Source organism: Capra hircus, chromosome 14 (assembly GCF_001704415.2).
Source record: "Capra hircus breed San Clemente chromosome 14, ASM170441v1, whole genome shotgun sequence".
NCBI classification, from domain to species: domain Eukaryota; kingdom Metazoa; phylum Chordata; class Mammalia; order Artiodactyla; family Bovidae; genus Capra; species Capra hircus.
The window spans coordinates 51,177,261-51,183,260 of record NC_030821.1 but is presented as its reverse complement, the minus strand read 5'-3'; the positions used below and the strand labels follow the sequence as shown (position 1 = coordinate 51,183,260).

Here is a 6,000-nt window from a genome sequence, read left to right as displayed (position 1 = left end):
TGTTAGTTATTTTCTGAACCGATTCATGGCTAGGACTATGCCTTAAATTACTTTCTCAAAAAAATGGTTTTTCTCTTTACTGAAGTTGTGGGAGACTGTGGTTGGCTTGGGGCTTCCCAGGTGGGTTTAGTGGCAAAGAACCCACCTGCCAATATAGGAGACAAAAGAAACGTGGGTTTGATCCCTGAGTCAGGAAGATCCCCTGGAGGAGGGCATGGCAACCCACTCCAGTATTCTTGCCTGGAGAATCCTATGGACAGAGTAGCGAGCAAGCTACGGTCCATGGGGTCACACAGGGTCAAACACGATGGAAGGGACTTAGAATGCCAAGCACATAGATGGTTGGTATATCAACGGATAAACATAGCTGGAAACTATAGCAACAACTTACGATGTCTGACCCACTTAAGTAGATGAGTATGTAGTAGAAGAAAGGAAAAATTATAAAAAATTTATATAAAAACTATACAAATAACATGCATCTAGAACATCTCTCCTTTTCTTATCATGTAGTTGGTAGTATTTTTTTACATCTCTAGTCTTGGTGAGTTTCCTGCTATAAAACAAATATTCTAATGAATACTGGCCCTCACTTCCATTTCCAGCTGACTTATGAATAGAGTCATTCAGGTCCTAAGACTGCCTATTTTATCAAATTTTTTTTCCCTAAGGGAAGTGATAATCTTATATTGTTATGTTCCTCAACTTTTCCATGGTTACAATAAAAGAATTATAAATAACACAGGACTTTATTATGATATAAAAAGTCATGATGGTTCCATATCAAACACCATATTAGAGAAAAGGCTTTCCATTTTGAAAAGAGGATGAAAACCAATCATCTTATCAGAATATATTATTTAAAAAGAAATACTGTATTCCCTGGTTGGGCTTCCCTGATAGCTCAGTTGGTAAAGAATCTGCCTGCAATGCAGGAGACCCCGGTTCAATTCCTGGATCAGGAAGATCCGCTCGAGAAGGGATAGGCTACCCACTCCAGTATTCTTGGGCCTTCCTTGTGGCTCAGCTGGTAAAGAATCCTCCTGCAATGTGGTAGACCTGGGTTCCATCCCTGGGTTGGAGAGATCCCCTGGGGAAGGGAAAGGCTACCCACTCCAGTATTCTGGCCTGGAAAAGTCAAAAAGAGTTAGACACAGCTGAGTGACAAAGCCTTCCTTCCTATTCCCTGGTTAGGTAGGTGTTTTTTTTTTTTTTTAATGTTTGGGTCAGTAGTTTATAGTATTGCCAGTCCAATTTTCTAAAATTCTGAACGTAACTATGTCTCAATATTTCTCTTTTTCTTTAACGTGAGATCCTTAATCTATTTTTATTTATTTATTGGAGTATAACTTCTTTACAATGTTGTTAGTTTCTGCTGTACAAGGAAGTAAATTAGCTATCAGTTCAGTTCAGTTCAGTCGCTCAGTCGTGTCCGACTCTGTGACCCCATGAATCGCAGCATGCCAGGCCTCCCTGTTCATCACCATCTCCAGGAGTTCACTCAGACTCACGTCCATCGAGTCCATGATGCCATCCAGCCATCTCATCCTCAGTCGTCCCCTTCTCCTCCTGCCCCCAATACCTCCCAGCATCAGAGTTTTTCCAATGAGTCAACTCTTTGCATGAGGTGGCCAAAGTACTGGAGTTTCAGCTTTAGCATCATTCCTTCCAAAGAAATCCCAGGGTTGATCTTCAGAATGGACTGGTCGGATGCATACATATATCCCCTTCCTCTTGTGATTTTTTTTTTTTCCTGTTACTTTTCGGACTTCTACAAAAATCTCAAAGCTCTAAAAATTGACCATTCTTTATAGTGGTGGTGATTTAGTCGTTAAGACATGTCTGACTCTTGAAACCCCATGGACTGTAGCCTGCCGGGCTCCTCTGTCCATGGGATTCTCCAGACAAAAATACTGGAGTGGTTGCCATTTCCTTCTCCAGGTGATCTTCCTCACCTAGAAATCGAACCCAGGTCTCCTGCATTGCAGGCAGATTCTTTACCAACTGAGCTACATGGGAAGCTCCATTCTTTATAGTAGTGCAAATGAAATATGAAAATTGGCATTTTTATATCTATGTTAAAGCTATAATAATGTAAAGACAATCATCAGTCAGTTGATAATATGTTCCAGCCATTCTACTAGGTTCATTTGATTCTGATAGCAATTTCATGAGATAAGCACTATTACTATGTGTTTTGGGCTTCCCAGGTGACTTGATGATAAAGAATCCGCCCACCAGTGCAGGAGTCGAAGTTCCATCCCTGGGTTGGGAGGATCCCCTGGAGAAGGAAATGGCAATCCACTCCAGTATTCTTGCCTGGAGAATCCCATGGACAGAGGAGCCTGGTGGGCTACAGTCCATGGAGTTGCAGAGTTAGACACAATTAAGCATACACACACGCATTATGTGTTTTACTAAGGAGAAAAAAGTACTGTTATCATCCTAAAGTTTTTGATGAAATCATTGTTCAGAGAGGTGAATTTGAAGTAGAGAGTAGCAGAGCCACAGCTTAAATCTGAGTCTGATTCCAAAGCTTGTGTTCATAATTTCTGCATTATAAATATAACAGATGAACAAAATATTTGCCCTATCTCATGAAATGAATCATATTTGCAAACAAAATATTGGAACCCAGAGTCAAACAAAAATATTAAAAAAAAAGTCCTTACGTGAATGTACACAAAACCTTTTATAAAGGCATAAACATCAGCTAGATATTGCTGAAAATTCAACAGCTTTTACAGTGTAAACTTGGAAATTGGAAATGTAAAGGAAAATGGAGATATGATCTATATCTATAGGTGAATATGATTAATCAAAGTGATCAGCCTTAAGTGTGCGCTTTTAAGTGAAAAAGTCCTTTAATAGTTCTTGAATATATTTATGACCTCTACTGTTCTGAGAAATCAAGCTATTAAATTGCAGCTCTCAGACTGTAAATGCAAAATATCCAGTCTTATCAGCTGAACATTGCCCACCAACCTTCCTGTCTTGAAATGTTTGTGCAAGATGGGTGTGTGTGTGGGTGTGTGTGTGTGTTGTGTTCTTCACAGTAGGAGGACAAATTTCTCTTGAAAAGGTAATGGTTCCCAGATGTTTGTTTTTCAAACAAAAGAAAAAAAGTTGAAGAATAGTAATAGCCAGGTATTTGTCTATCATCTCACTTGGAGTTCATTGTCACAAAACTTCCTTTTGTCTGAGAAATTTTTCAGTCCAGTGAATATAGCTTTCATTAAGAGATCACACTGATCACTTGTTGATTTTGTTACTAGAGGAACTTCTTTAGCTTCTCTGCTTTATTGTGTGAATTGCTTTGTGTGGACCACAGAAAAAATACACAAAGGACCACTGGCGATATGTTGATTTGTATGTATTGGATTTTAATATCTACTATACTTTATGCCCATTTCCCCAATATATACATATATATTGAGAGAGAGGGATCCAAAAATAGCTGTGGAAAGGAAATTTCTCTGTACACAGGATCTGCCACTTTGTGAAAGCGCTCTCCCATCTTATAAAAGCCAAAATTCTGCTGATGAAAAAGTAGAAAATTGTGCAAATAATGCTAAATGAAGCACAGCTGTTCCCCTAAAATTATCTGGATACTTCTGCATTACACCACTACACATGCCCACCAGGCCATTTCCCGGGGGTCGGGCGGTCCTGCCCCCTGCGCGTACCAGGGTTAGAATCCCCGGCCGGGCCGAGCACGATGGCCCACAGCGCTCCTGGGCCCCAGGGCAGCGGTCACTACAAGTGGAGCAGCGGAAAACCCCGGGGAGTCTAGGCGGGTTACCACGGGGTCCCCCGAACTTGGCGCCCGGGGCGAGGCGGGGGACTCTCGCGAGGGTCCTCGGGGAAGCGGGCGGAGCGCGGGTCTCCGCGGCTGGGGGTATCGCCCAGCCCGCGGCTCCGGCCCGAGGGGCGGGCTGCCCCTCAGCGCGGAGCGGGCGCCTTCCCCGCGCGCTGCCGGTCGCCCGGCTTCGCCGTGCGGGAGGAGCCGGCCGCCGTGACGCGTCTGGGAGGAAACGCCAGCGCCCGGCGGCCCTGCCGGGAAGGAGGAAGCACGAGAGCGCTCGGCTCCGCGACCGCCGCGCGGGGAGGCAGTACCGCGGAGCCGGGTAGGTGCGGGGCGGCGGGGACCTTGGGCCCGCGGGGTGGGCGAGCTGCCGGGCCGCAGTCGGGCCCTCGGGCGGGTGGGACCGGGCGGGGCGAGGGTACCCGGGCCTCCTCGGCTGCCTCTTTCTGGAGCAAACGTGACTTTCCCGGGTCCCGTGGCGGCGCCCCCGTCTTTCAGCCCGGAAACTTACGCGTTGGTCGGGTGGGAAAAGCCGTTCCCTCGCCCAGCCCTCGACTCTGAGAGTTTGTGGTCTTTGTTTCCTCGAGGTGAATTCGGTTTCTGCTTTCCGATTTCTAAACGCCCGAGGGGTGTCCCCGGAGACAGATGTTGTTAATCTGAATGCAGCTTCGGAGTCGGGAACCGGGAGGGTGGGAGACCCCGGGAGAGTGGGAGACCCTCCACCTGAGGTCGAAAGTGGGTGCAGGTTACCTGTGAGGATCTGCGAGGGCACCGAAATCCTTAACCTGTTGTCAGCGAACCTGCCGTCTGAGACCTTAATGCGTGTCTGTCCTTTAAGCTCTCTGTGATTTGAAACCTTTTCTGTCCCTTTTAACGTGCATTTGGCTCTGTTGATTCCCAGTTGAGCACTGGTATGTGCCATCTAGAGATGCTTTGAGATTTTTAGATTTTGTCATTTTTAGTGGTGGTTACCGGGAAAGACAGAAAAGAGAATTCATCCGTTGAAACTTAAACTTTTAGGTTATTTAATTTAGTAGTGATATCTGAACCACGACTAGAGTTTCAGTTCTGCACAAGGCTGTACAGGGTACACTTGAGATGCAGAACACGACAGTTTCTAAATCTTTATCAGGGTTAAAAAAAAAAAACAAGTAGACCGTTGTGTATTTTGAACACTTAGAACACTCGTTCTAAGTGTTTTATAAATATTAACTCAAATTATTAACTCAAAATGTTAAATTATAGCAGTTCCAGCAGTGTCCAGGCTGTGCATACTTCAGTTCCCTGAATGTCATTGCAAGAGCTTTTAGAAACAGAGGAAGTTTCAGGCATATTTTAGGACTGGGTGTGCCTTCTAGCCCGCTTGGCTTCCACTCCAGTAAAGCAAGCCATCACCCATCTACTCCCCTGGGGGAAGGGAGTCTGGAGTGAAGGGAGTGAGAACTCTTCTTACAGATTTCTGGTCAAATTGCTAGCATCTTCAATATCATGGTCCTTCTCAGCGGGACAGAGTGCCCATCCTTAACTAACTCTGAGGAGACCAGAACTTCCCCTTTCTTCAGCTGCCACTGCACTGAGCTTAATTCTGTTTCCTTCCTAATATATATGACAATTGGTATGACTGTAGGTTGGGTTTCCCTGATGGCTCACATGGCAAAGAACCCGCCTGCAATGCAGGAGACCCAGGTTTGATTCCTAGGTCAGGAGGATCCCCTGGAGAAGGGAATGGAAACCCACTCCAGTATTATTGTCTGGAGGATTCCATGGACAGAGGAGCCTGGCAGGCTATAGTCCATGGGGTCACAAAGAATCAAGCACAATTGAGCAAATAATATATACACACAAATGTGACTAGCTTAGATTTGAGGGTCAGACTGAACTTGAAATGTACTATAAAATAGAACGTTTTTGTTTGAACACATCTGCATAACAAACAACACTTTGTATTTTACTACCATTTGCTGTAAACTGTAAAACTCAGGTAACACTGAGTTGATGGGTCAACCTTCTAGGTAATCATTTTGTAATTTGTAGATATATTGAGAGAATATTTTCCAGAGTTAAGCACCCTCTTCAAATGGTGCCTTAGCCTGATGGCCAGATGGAAACCCAGAATGGTGACTGGAATAAGTATGGTTCTTGTCATTACAGTGATTATGAATCTAATGTCAAAATCCGCACATCATACCAGCTTT

General features: G+C 44.6%; 1 protein-coding gene across 1 annotated transcript in view; it reads left to right on the top strand.

Annotated features, from left to right (window-relative positions):
* LOC102172279 (serine/threonine-protein kinase Sgk3) overlaps positions 4,030-6,000 on the top strand; it is a 112,350-nt gene continuing 110,379 nt past the window's right edge. The window contains exon 1 of the mRNA XM_018058446.1: positions 4,030-4,127. The gene's annotated coding sequence lies outside the window, so the exon portion shown is untranslated. The remainder of the gene's footprint in view (positions 4,128-6,000) is intronic.